The following is a 13,800-nucleotide window of genomic DNA, read 5'->3' as shown; positions in this document are numbered from 1 at the left end:
AATATATATACACAATACATGTGTATACACACACACACACACATTCTCAGGTAAACAAGGGATATACATTTAGATACCATCATCTCTGACAGGGGCTTCTTTTAAAATAAAAGCTGCGGATCTATCCCAGGACTGTAGGTTTTGTCTCCATGGCTTATAACTTTGCCTCCAGGCATCTTTCCCAATTGCTGTTCACCTGGAATGTGTGCTTGCCAACTGGAACTATGTTTACATTCTATACCCGTCTTTCTCTGCCAAACAAGGACACAGCTGCAATCCATAACACGGTACCCACAACTCCTGATGCAACTCAGCCTTCCAGATGATAAGGGCCTTCAAATTCCAAGTCCCATAAAAAAAATTTAGAGCCCTTAGTCGAAGATAAAGCTCTTATGTTACCCATACATCAGAAACTACCCCACTTTTTCTAAATCCCTCTCTCTGGCTAAGTTTCTGGTTTGCAAAGCAGCAGAGGTAGAGAAATGCATGAGGATGCCCAGGACTAGCAATATACTTAGAAAACTCACCTCGACTTCAGCTTCATTGTACCACATCCCTCCTGGAATGAATCAGGTCTATCTCTTCTAGTGACCAAACTTTCCTCTTCTGAAAAAATATTGAGGTAGTTCTTACCTTTAGTTTTCAAAGTGAGAGTTGTGTATGGCTCACTGGTGACATTGAGAGGTGATTTTTTTTTTTTTTGTATACATTTTGGGGAGGAAACTAAGCAATGACATTTTAACCCACTAAAGTAACCAGTACTCACTTGTATTTTATAAAACATCTGTCATAAACATTTTACACTGTTAAGGATGTCAGTCTCTATGAAGAGGTTTGCAGCCCCATAGGAGGAACAACAATATGAACTAACCAGTACCTCCAGAGCTCCCTGGGACTAAACCACCAACCAAAGAAAACACATGGTGGGACTCATGGCTCTAGCTGCATATGTAGCAGAGGATGGCCTAGTCTGTCATCAATGGGAGGAGAGGCCCTTGGTCCTGTGAAGGTTCTATGCCCCAGTATAGGGGAATGTCAGGGTCATGAAGAGGGAGTGGGTGGGTTGGTGAGCAGGGGGAGGGGGTAAGGGATAGGGGGTTTTTGGATGGAAACCAGGAAAGGGGATAACATCTGAAATGTAAATTAAAAAAAATATCTAATAAAAAAGGATGTCTTTCTCTGCTGTAGCTGGGTATTTAGTCTTGTATGCATGTATTGAATCCCACATCTTGGTGAAAGTTGAGTTTCTTTGCTGCAGTTTCTATTGCAAACAACCTAAATGGAGGTGATAAATTATCCACCATCACATTAGCAATTTTTTTGAGTCAACAACAGCTTGATGAGGCACCTGACTCTGTGGAAAGAACCCTCTGTTCCTTACATGAACAGGGGATTGTGGTCTTTTGTTTATCAGCATCAGGTCTCTCTGAGGTATAGTACCAAGGGCTCCATTTTAAACCATGTGTAGTGGCTCCCTAGACAGCCTAGGCATTAGCTGCTCAATTAGACATCTAGTCTAGATGTATATCTAATTGACAATGAATAGATTTTGATACTATATTTGGTTAGGAGATTATCTACAAATTGCTTTATGCATTGAATGATTCCAAATTGTTATACGGACATCTGTTTTAGTTGGCCACAAACATGCTATTTGCAATGACAATTTTGTCATTAACTGAAATCATGGCTCTACCTACCATATTATTTTCTTTAACTTTCTTATAAATAACTAAGGTTTTATTTTCTAGGAGAGTGGTATTTTTAAGATTAAGAATATCTTAGCAGATGTGTCCTATTCAGTCATCCAAAAGAATTCTTCATGCATCATATTTACTATCTCTAAGTGGCTCCAGTAATACTGACCTCGGAGCAACAAAGGATTCCTTTCCCCATCTGTACACAGAAGCCAGGACAATGGAAAGCTTATGCAAGAAATTTTCCTCATTAAACTTATCATATATTTGTTCACTTTTTAAAATGTGTGTGTGTGTGTGTGTGTACATATACATCATGTGCATGTGTGCAGATGCTAGTGGCACTACACGCATTGGATCTCATGGGGTGTTTTTTAAGCTGCCAGATATGGCTGCTGGGATCTGAACTTGGGTCTTTTGCAAGAGCAGTAGGAGCTCTTAACTGCCAGGTCATTTTCTCCAGCCTCACATGCATTAGCTTAGGAGTCAAAACAGATACCTGAGAAAACCACCGGGTAAGCAGAGAGCAACTGACATTTTACAAAACAGTGAATTAGTTCTCTTCAGAACTATGAAGGTCATTAAACCCAAAGAAAGTCTCAGGAACTGTCACTGTGGCGGGGAGCCTAAGAAAATAGAGTACTGAAGTGAAAGATACTATTCCACATTGGATCCCGTGACAGAAATAAATATAATCAGGCACTGGGGAGGTAACTTGGTCTGTAAGGATGGGTGTGTAAGCATAAGCATTTGGGGATCAATCTCTACACTCTGCATTCACAGGAAAAGTTGGATGAAGTGACACGAACTTGTGAGTCCATTTGGGGGAGGCAGAGAGATGCAGATCCCCAAGGCTCAGCAGCCAACTAGCTTAGAATTACCCCATGCGCACCACATCCCAGTGAGAGGCTCAGAACTCAAGTGTGCAAGACAGTATTGAGAAATAAAACCCAAGGTCAATCTTCCACATACATGAATGCTCCCCCAAGGTACACATACACACAAAGAGCAACATCAACAATAGATGGAGGTCCATTATGAAAATTTGGTGAATATTAATAAGGTGACTGATTCACCAGCTGTGAAAAGTTATCATATGTAAGACGTTAAATATGGGCACAGGTACGTACTTGTGACTTCTTTAAAGTGAAAAAATATTTTAGTAATTTGAAAACATTTTAAAAGGTAGACTGAAGAGGAGATTGCGTTAAAGGTATTTTAAAACTTGTTCTGTGAGGAGCATTGAATTCTGGGTGAATATTTTCAGTCCCTGGTTTAATTTTCATGCTGTGGTTAAGAATATATACTTGGGTGAGGGCTGGAGATGTTGGAGAAACTCCACAACAATCACAGCTGCTCGTTCTCCTGTTGAGAGGAAAGCCTCTCTCTCAGGACCATTTCAAGCAGCTTGCACAAGAGTTTTCTTGCAAGTGTTTTCACCAAGACCAGAGGGTGGAGCATTCCCCTTGGTGAAGCAGCAGAGGGATTACTGTCACAATGCTGTGTATCCTGTGATTCAATTTTTTTGAAGGTCTGCAGTGAGGTTCAAACAACCTTTTCTGACTGTCTAAGGAGGCTGTTTAACTCACATGGTGAGCCAGCCTAAAAACTCTCTCCAGTACTGTCCCCTCATTTACATTAGGCCCAATAAAAGGCTCCTCTTTATAATCACTACCTGCTTTTGCTCTCTGCTGTAAGCAGTATTGGGTGACTTGGTAACATGAAGAACAAAGAGATGGTGGAGGGGAAAGCAGTGCTTGTTAAATGGCTGGAAGCTACAGAAGCAGCAGAGCTAGAGAGCAGTATTTGACTTTGAAAGCCACCCAGGTCTCGGAGCTTAGTAGCAGAATGGTAAAAGCAAACCCAGCTGTAGAGGAAGCAGTGGTAGCTGCCACCCCAATAGCTTCAGCAGCCTTGGCAGTAACTATTACTCCAGAATCCAGCTGAATAGCTCAAGCGAGTTATCAAGTAGGACAGGAACAAGAGGAACTGTGGAAATAAAAGAAAGAAAGGGCAGAGAGCCAAGAAGACAAGGCTGAAAAAAGATGGAGGCAAAGGAGCCTCTGGCCTTTGTCAGTGGAAAAATTGCAAACAGTTGCCAAGTCTTTACTGCCAAAGGCCAAAGGTCTCAGACACCCCTAGGCCCAGAAGCTGTAACACTGGCCATTATCAAGGCCCAGGGTATCTAGGCTGATCAAAGATTTCTGTCACTGATGGAGTGTAGAGCTAAGAACTTGCATAAGAGTTGTGGCACCAGGGCTCTCCATGTGCTGCTTCTTATCGCTGGCTGTTGACATGGGTCTCTGATGTCAAACAATGAAGAAAACAAAAGTTGCCCAAGACCAACAGTAGGAGAGACTCTTCTCTATTCTACTGTGATTTGCATCATGTAGAGCAAAAGGACCCCAGATGACCTGTGATATTATTGGTGTGACAAATAAGAACAGAAGTTTGAATTCCCCTGTTCTACAGCTTCTGGTATTCAGAGAAACATCCAGTAGATTTGGGGTTTTGGGTACTTGCATAAAGCATGTTTTATGCAAAGGATAGCCAGACAAGGAGGCAGAGCTCGTGAACACAGAAGTCTCTGCTAAATTGAAAGAGATCAATGGCTTAGAAGCCTAATATAGATTAGTCACAGATTATTACTTGACTTAAGTTCACTGACACATTTCGGTGGCAGATCAGGTGGCAGGCAGAAGGCAGAGAACTGAGTAAGTAAAGCTGCCCTTGTCTGTTCTTTGTGAAGCCGATCCTTCCCTGCAGTGGTCTGTGCAGTATGGCGTAGCCATCTACATCCTTGTAGCTATGATGGGTCATTGATTTTCACATTCACTTTGATGCTTGCCTTGTGGTTTGCGATCTTAAAATCTATTCCTCGCAGAAGGAAGCTACAAATGACCATCAGCAATAACAAATCTTGGGCTCTAACTACCCAGAAAACAACAGCCTCTGAAATTGATGACCTGGTAGTCAAGGGCACTTTGTCTTCTGTTTCCAGAACTATGAGAAACACCCACTGTATTGGGGGAAAAGGAAACACAGCTTCCACTTTCCTATCCAACTGGTAAATCCAAGTCCTTCCCAAACCCCTTTAGCTGTTTCCTCTGGAAACCTCCAAAGGTTGAAACTTACTTTAATGCCCTTTATGAGGGCCATTTGGGTTAACATTTACATTGCACATCTGAACATCCTGCTGTGCCAACAGCCATATGAAAATCAGTTGCTGGAAGCATTATTTCCAAGAGTAGGTCACTGCCAATGGCTAACAACTTTCTTCTCAAGTTCCCATTAGCAATTGGGGAGAGGCTCAGTAATTGGCTACTTTAAAGGTAATGTCACCTGTATTCACAAAACCTAGTCGGGGTCAGCATTATATTTATCTTGAGTTCAAGTTCACCACAGTAAAAGTACAGGGAAGTAGGCTAGGAATCAACTGGTATGTTTTCTAGTTACAAAAAGTCATTTTAACACACACCCAAACGCATGTAGGCACACACACACACACACACACACTTCAAAGCAGTACTTTTTTTCTCCTTTAGTAAATTAGAAGTGGCCATTTCTCTATAAACACAAGCATAGTTGTTAACAAAAGATGAGGTCAGCTTCCCTGTTCTGACTCACTAGAGAGCTCCCAGGTAATGACCACTTTTAGCAAACACCTATCAGAACAAACCTGCCATCTCCTGTAAAAGAACTCTGTCTCAACCCTTGTCCAATTACTCTAAGTCATCATCCACTCAAAAAAGGAAAAAGAAATTCCATGCACTAAGAGAGTCCATATCACTCATTGAGTATGTTATCAAAGACTGCAAAGTGAAAGGAGAAACTGCTTTATACAATGAAAGTTTTCAAGCACTTTTCTAAGCCATAGCTATTCTGTGACTAAAATACATATTTGTGAGGTTACTGTTTACACAGGGTGATTTCTGTCCTTTGAGTGCTCTCTTGGTTACCTTATCCTCAGCTTTGAGAATGGGGCAATAACCCCAAGTTTTCTTTTCTTTTTTCTCTTCTCTCCTCTTCTCTCCTCTTCTCTTCTCTTCTCTTCTCTTCTCTTCTCTTCTCTTCCCTTCTTTCTTTTTATTTTTAAGATTTATTTTAGTATATAAGTACATTGTAGCTGTCTTCAGACACATCAGAAGAGGGCATCAAATCCCATTACAGATGGTTGTGAGTCACCATGTGGTTGCTGGGAATTGAACTCAGGACCTCTGGAAGAGCAGTCAGTGTTCTTAACCACTGAGTCATCTCTCCAGGCCTCAAGTTTTCTTAAAAAGCACCATCCCCACAGTTCCAGCCTGAGACTATAACCATATTTTCCAGCTTTCTTTTTCTTGGTTTATTCTCTTTAAAATGTGGTTAAGGGAGAATATATATGCTCTGAGCTGTAAGAAAGATTGCAGGAAAGAATGCATGCAATGCCTTATGATGAGAACTTACTATCATTATTACCCTAGCTGGAGAAGATGCTTCAAATGGCTCATGTAATTCTAGCTTCATCATGGAGATACAAAGATAAAGTACCATTTCTAAGCACGTTATAGGAGATGAGGGAGCCCTGCCTTCTAAAATACCTACTGTGCGGGATAATAGAAAGAGGCACTCCAGGCTTGAGTATCCTATAGTTATCCAAATCTAGAAACCAATACAACCATTTATTCCAGTAAAAGTACTGCCTGAAGAAGTCTAAGGCCTCCTTGGCCTTACTGCTATGATTTCCTCCCATTTGTTTGAAGTACAGTAATTAACTTAGGTATTTCACTGGAAAGAAACACTATTTTTTTTTCCACTGGAGTTGCTGAGCTGACAGAATAAAGAACTTGAGTTTCAGACGCCCATTCGCCCATTCGTCTTGCTCCCATAGAAAGAGCATTGATGCACTGAAGTGACCAAAACAAGTGGAAAATCAGCTTCAAAGAAGTAACTGTTTTCAGTCTTAGCTTCTAATGGGTCAGCCTATGTTAGCTAGAGCCATTGTGATATTTACCATCATGGTGATAGTAATATGTGGCAAAAGCTTCTCACTTCATGACAGACCAGAATCATATAGTGAGACAGAGCCTGGGAACCAAGTAATAACCCTCGGGGGTCTACCCCTGGTTCCCTGGTTCCTCAAATAGTAAGGACCATGCCCCAACGTTTCCAGGACCTCTCCAAATAGTGTTGTTCAGTGCAAGAGCTGATGAAGACATACTTCATATCTAAACCATATCCAGAGACAAAGGAGTCCAGCCAAAGGATACAGCTGTTGAACAGTGCCTGGCTACAGAGATGCCTTCAGGAAACTCATACGTTTCAGGTGACGGCAAGTTCCTCCTTCCATTCTCTCGTTATGGTTCTTCTGACATCAATTTAAGCAAGGCTTCTGAAACTTGCAACTGCTTCCTCTGACGTATTGTCCCTGTCCTTGGGACCACTCAAACACTGTGGGTTGCATTGCATGAGAAGCTGAATAGAGAACATGATATTAGGAAATATGGGGGTTGGAAGTAGAAGGAGAGATGGCTTTTTTAGAATCTTGTTAAAAAAAACCAAAAATCAAAACAAACAAACAAAAACAACAACGAAAACCATGTCCCAGTCCCTTTCTCTGCCCAAATGGGAAACCAAAGGATAGGGGAAACCTGTTCCTGCAAGTTCCACCATGGTTCTTGTGGCCAGTCCCACTCCAATGAGATACAACATCCAGAAAAATGATACTGATCCATATACACAAGTTTTCCCAAGCAAAAACATCTCTATACCATACAGTCTTCATTGATTCCATGTCCTGGGAAGTTGACACACTAGAAACTACTAAATATGTCTTAAAGCCACACTTTTTTTGAAAAGCTTGTGTTTGTTTAGCATGTTAGACCGGGGTTCTCTGTGTGAATTACCTTAGCCAACACACTTGAAGACCAACATCTTTCTAGCATTTTGATTCATATTCTGTTAGGCAGAAGGCCAAGTAAGCAAGTGCCTCCTATAATCAATTCCTGCCAAAGCCAAGGACAGCATATTTCATCTTCTGATTGGACCCTCAGGGCTGAATTTTCGAAGAGTGAATCCTAAGCCATTAACTCAACAAATGACCTTATTTTCAAAAGACCCATTTAAGCAGTTAGCTCAGTTGCTGAGACAGGATTTCAAAGTAGGAAGCTTTCAGTTGAAGCAAGGAAGATGTGCAACCCAAATCATACTCTCCTACTTAGTGGTCCCAAGCGAAGCTGTCTATAACTGTGAACACACAGTTACCCTATCCATCTTATTCTCTGACTGTGGCTTCTAGATACCCAATGATATAAACACATACCACCCTCTCCACTGCAAGTTTGAGCCGACAGCAGCAATGTAATTCTGTCCACTGCCATCTAGTCAAATTGCAACTGAAAGTGAGTATTAAACATTGTCTGCCAGAAGGGTAGGAATTAAAGAGTTTAATTCTGTCCTGATCTTGTGAAAATGCTACAAGAGGGGCTTTCTCTTTATTATGTTCTAATCTTCCATGTTTTGTTATAATGAATTCCACAGTAACTGTGATTCAGTTAAAAAAAAAAAAAAGACAGATCCTAATCGCTGCCTCCTCTCTCAGGGCTTATAAGCAAAGGCAAAGGCAAGATTTCTTTGCCAGCTTTCTCTTGGCTCATACTTCAAATCTGTCTCCTAAGGACCAAGGATGACTCTAGAGTTTTATTATTTATGCACTTGCCACACAAAGGCTGAATCTAATGCTCATACTTCGCAACAGAAATCATCCGCAGGCGTCTTTGCTTCTCAAAAGCGTTGCCATAAGGAGTTTCACAGAGAGCAGCTCTTACAAAGAGGCTCTGAAAAGCCAGAGAGACGGCTCATGGTTCAGACAGCTTGAGAGCATTACAGGCTGTATCCTTTTATCCAAGATTTCAGATGGGTGACATCACAATTTAAAGTTTGAATCTGGAATGTCACCGAAACATTCTTGTGAATTCAATGGATTTGCTTCTTAGCTGGTGGCATGTCTGGGTGGAAACTTTCAGAGATAAGGCCTGTTTGGGGGAAGTAAGTCATGGAAAGTGTGGGCTCGTGTAAATCTGTTGTTTTCAGTCCCCTTTTTGAACTCTCTTTCCAGCTGTCTTGAGATAAGCAACTCTGGTCTTGATGACTCGTTCCTTGCCATAATTTACTGCCCTGCCTCACTACAGACATAGGAAGAGTAAAACTAGGTGATCATCAGCTTAAGCCTGTGAAACCATGAGCCAAAAACAAACAAACAAACAAAACCTTTCTTTAAGTTAATTTTGTTAACACCCATAGAAAATTAATTAATAATATAAGGTTCTTCAAAATTCTAGAGAAAACCAATCCTACAGACTGTGGCATCAGTTCTTTCAGAGGGCATCAGTAGCAGGGGTCAGGGCATGGGGCTGGAGAAATGGCTCAGTGGTTAAGAGCACTGGCTACTCTTCTGGAAGACTCAGGCTCAATTCTTAGCACCAATACTGTCAGGCACAATGGTTTACAACTACAGTTTCAGGATATCCAACACCTTCTTTTGGCTTCCACTGGCATTGTATATACATGCTGAACAGACGTACATGCATGTGAATCTCCCATTCACATAAAATAAAAAATAAGTCTATTTTCTGAATAGGTAAAAGTTACAAGGCAGCTACCAAAAAGAATAGCTTTCCCAATTCTTTCTTCTCATTTATTTTTATTTATTAAAAGTCGTGTGCATGTATATGGTATATTTTGGTCATATTTACCTATACTCCATCCCTGAAATTCACCTTGGTCCCACCCCAACACATCTCCCTCCCAACTTCACAACTTTACACCCCCTCCCCAAAACAACAAAACAAAACAAAAACCAAACAAGCCCCTGAGTCCAGCTAGTGCTACCCATATGTACATGGCTCATTCACTGAGTAATGGGTACCCTACCAAAAGTCACTCTCCACCAAGAAAAGAGATTCTCTTTCCCTCAGAAACCACAAACCCTCATGAGTTCCTCAGCTGGGTGGGACATCCAGAGCCCCTCCTCTCTCCGTGATGGAATTTTTATTTGAAAAATATTTCTATTATTTTAACTACATATTTATTGTGTGTGGGGGGGTATGTACACATAAATTCAAGTACCCACAGAGGAACCTTTTGAAAGGAGCTGGAGTTACTGACATTTATAAATTGCTGAGAATTAAACTCAGGTCCTCAGGAAGAGCAATATGTGCTTTTAATCACTGAGCCATCTCCCCAACCCCTCCATGATGGAATTTTTATCAGGCTGGCACTGCTGTGAGTTCACATGTGTAACAGCTATGTCATGTCCAAAGGCCAGCTTTTCCTTTCATTCCTCCCCATCCTCTGGCTCTTATATTCTTTCTGTTTTTTCTTCCAAGATGTTCCTGAGCTTTGGAGTAGAGATGTTCATCTAGATGTCCTGGTGATGTCATAGCCATCGTGGTTTGAGTAGGCATACTCTAGGGTGCGCATGCAATGATGACATAGTGGCATGCTTCTCAGAAGATGTCACCCTCATTAAACAATTAGGATGCCACCTAAATTATGGTGCAACTTTAGAACTACAGTTACACTTCACACCTGGCCATTGCCAACGAGTATGTGAAGTACCATTAGATGTAGATCACCTTTAACTCTGTCCTCATCCTCTTCTTTTTCTCTTTCCCTTTACCAAACTGTGAATGCACTGCATATCTCTAAAAGAACTAACATCCTGAAAAGTACTTAGATGTCTAGGGGCCTTTTACATGCCAGCACAAACCACCACATGTGACAGAGAAAATTCAATGTTTCTTTTGCTTGTCTACAAAGACAAAAGCCAACCAAGTACTCGTTTTGATTGATTTTTCAAATTGTGCTGAATGAGTGGATTGGCAGTTCTTAGGTAACAAGCATACTACGTAAACTTTCTCCTTCCTAAATGAAATCTTGGGTTCAGCATGAAACTGTATTGTCACTACTTATGAAGATACCCACATTATGAATATTCCATAAACTGAAATATGTACTTGGCTGTATTAACAAACATTACATATATATATATATATATATATATATATATATATATTTGTACTACAGAAAAGAAAAAAGTTAGATATAGCCTCTGCCTTTAAACTGTTTGAAAGAGAGCAACCTTTATTTGTAGCTATTGTGAACTCAGAAGTAAGGGTGGAGAAAGAGGTCTTTATGGAGATGAGATATTTAACCTGAGCCTAGACCTAGAGAAAACAAAGACACTTGGAGGAAAGGAGACATGTAAGAACAGCACAAATGTCAGCACTATGGTCTCATTGGCTTCAGTCACAGTATGGCAGCTACAGGAAAGCAGCTAACTAAGATGAAAGCCAAATTTGCAACAGTCTTGTGTATTTAGATTTTCTGTCTGAACATCACTAAATGTGTGTGGAGAGTTGTAATGTCTCACAGATATCCTTGGGAGGTAGAATACGGTAGCTGAGTATTGAAGCTTGACCCCCAACACTGCTGCTTTCTTGCAAATTATTTGATATCTCTAAGCTTTGGTTACTTTGTTGATATACTAATGCCTGTGCAGTCCCTCACATGTCTAAGGGCTTCTCGTTTACCAGCAGAAACTACCTTGTGATGCAGAGGAAATTCGGTTCTTTTGTCTACAAATGTCAAGTAACCAAACCCCTGGTTTGATTAATGCAAACTACAAGAGCTCTTTTCTACCGGGGTTGATGTGAGAATTAGGAGAGTTATTGATTCAAATACAAATATTTATCAAGCACATACTATTTTGTAGGCTTTCTTCTGAGTGACAGTGACAGTTCTGATAGGAAAGGATGAAGTGAGGAGGGCTATATTCTGATGGAGGAGACAGACAGGTCATCAGATAAACTAGGCTTACAAATTATGACAAATGCTACAAAGAAAACATAAATATGGAAGGGTAGTTCGAAGCAAAGAAATGGTAAATATGAAGACGAGATTTGAAACAATAGACCATAGATTGGCTAAAGAAGAATGCATTGAAATTGACTTTTTATTTATTTATTTTATTTTTAATATTTTTTATTACGTATTTTCCTCAATTACATTTCCAATGCTATCCCAAAAGTCCCCCATACCCCCCCACACACTTCCATACCCACCCATTCCCAGTCTTATGGCCCTGGCATTCCCCTGTATTGGGGCATATAAAGTTTGCAAGTCCAATGGGCCTCTCTTTCCATTGATGGCCGACTAGGCCATCTTTCGATACATATGCAGCTAGAGACAAGAGCTCCGGGGTACTGGTTAGTTCATCATGTTGTTCCCCCTATAGGGTTGCAGATCCCTTTAACTCCTTGGGTACTTTCTCTAGCTTCTCCATTGGGAGCCCTGTGATCCATCCAATAGCTGACTGTGAGCATCCACTTCTGTGTTTGAAATTGACTTTTTAAATAAAGACTATAAATCAGTATATAAAATTATAATATCAGTTCTGCAAACTCTCTATTCATACAAGAAATATGTACAAAGATCCTGAGGGAAAGAGTGGCTAAGGTGTGTAAGTGACAAAATCCAGTGTTGCTGGATAACATAAGATGTAGGTTCATATTGGTGACAGGTGGTTTGGGGTAGGGAGATCATGGGTGAGAACCATGTAGGACTCCGGAAGTTCATAACAAAGACTTACTTTTTACTCCAAATGATATTGGAAGCTAGTGAAATTTTTCAAAAGGATCTTTTCCTTTTAGTGGTATTCTACAAAATTAGATTAAGTAGATATATATGTAGATACATATATTATATATAATATATATATATATATATATAGAGAGAGAGAGAGAGAGAGAGATCAACACTAGAGATATGGTATGACCTCAAAAAGTATTCACTGTATTTTCTTTACTATTAGCATTACAATGTCTGGGAAAAAGCAAAATTTCTAGGACTAACCAAGATCCACAGTGTAGTGAAAACTTTGGAATTTGGGTTTCTTTAAGAACCCCAGAAATATTATGAGAAAATGTTTTTATTTTAATTGCAGGTGTGGGATATGGGGCTGTTTCAGATTGTTCACAGCAGGTGACTATGATTTGCCTCAGGCTCTAACAGGGGCACAATTTTGCCAACTGCAGATAATTTCTGTGATTGTGTGGTGATAGGAATTACGGGGACTTTTCAGTGGGTATATAAATACTAGAGACCCAATAGATGGATTGTAGTTGGTTGGTTGTTGGTTGGTTGTGGTTGATTGCTTATTGGTTGTGGTTTGTTGCATATTGTGTGCAAAGAGATGGAAGAAATTAAATATCCTGACAACAGAGATCAAACTTGCCCTAAAAAACTTGATGCCAATAATCAGCAGGAAGTAATCTAATGATAACGTCCTTTCTGATCCCTGACTTTATTACTCTTTTTTTCCTCTCTTTTTCTCTCTCTTATCTAGTGTTAGGGAGTTGAAAGGAAAAAAGAAGAATCAACAAAGTAGCTAAGACTGGCCACACCACAAGATAATAGAGAATAAAGCCTTTTCTCAAAACTGTTTGTGTGTGTGTGTGTGTGTGTGTGTGATTGTGACAATGGACTACCTCATCTAGAAATCAGTGCGCAGCAATCAGCTGTGCCTTTCTCAGTGATTGTGTTCCCTGAATTTACTGGATGATCTAATTACACCTGCAGATATCAAGCTATTGTCGAGCTATAATATAGAGACCTAGTATAAATGCATGGGGAAAAGTTGACATTAAGACACTTTTTGGAAGTTATAGAGGCTTTTGGATACTACATTGTATCTTTACCAAGGTAGTTGATGACATCCTATCACTAAGCCCTCCTCCCCCCAGCACTCAAAATTCCTCCTAAAAGGTGGGAGGTGGTGGATTCTAGTGTATTCCAGGATCCCATTTTTTTCCTCCTGTTCTCAGAAGTAATGAGCACATAACAATTTAAGAACAACACTAACTATAACACAGGAGAGGACACATCTCATTCACTTACCTAATACAGTCTGTGCACATATTCATTATGAAAGGTTTCCTGAAGATAACTTATGTAATAGCTATAAAATATCTCCCTTTTACCTAGTAATTTCTTCTGCCCATCCATTAACAGTATGCAACTATATATTAAAAAAAATAAAGTAACTTGAAATATCTACTCTGCT

This window comes from Mus caroli, unplaced genomic scaffold, assembly GCF_978045245.1.
Source record: "Mus caroli unplaced genomic scaffold, Mus_caroli_1 scaffold_16, whole genome shotgun sequence".
In the NCBI taxonomy this organism is placed as follows: domain Eukaryota; kingdom Metazoa; phylum Chordata; class Mammalia; order Rodentia; family Muridae; genus Mus; species Mus caroli.
This window is presented reverse-complemented; position numbering follows the sequence as displayed.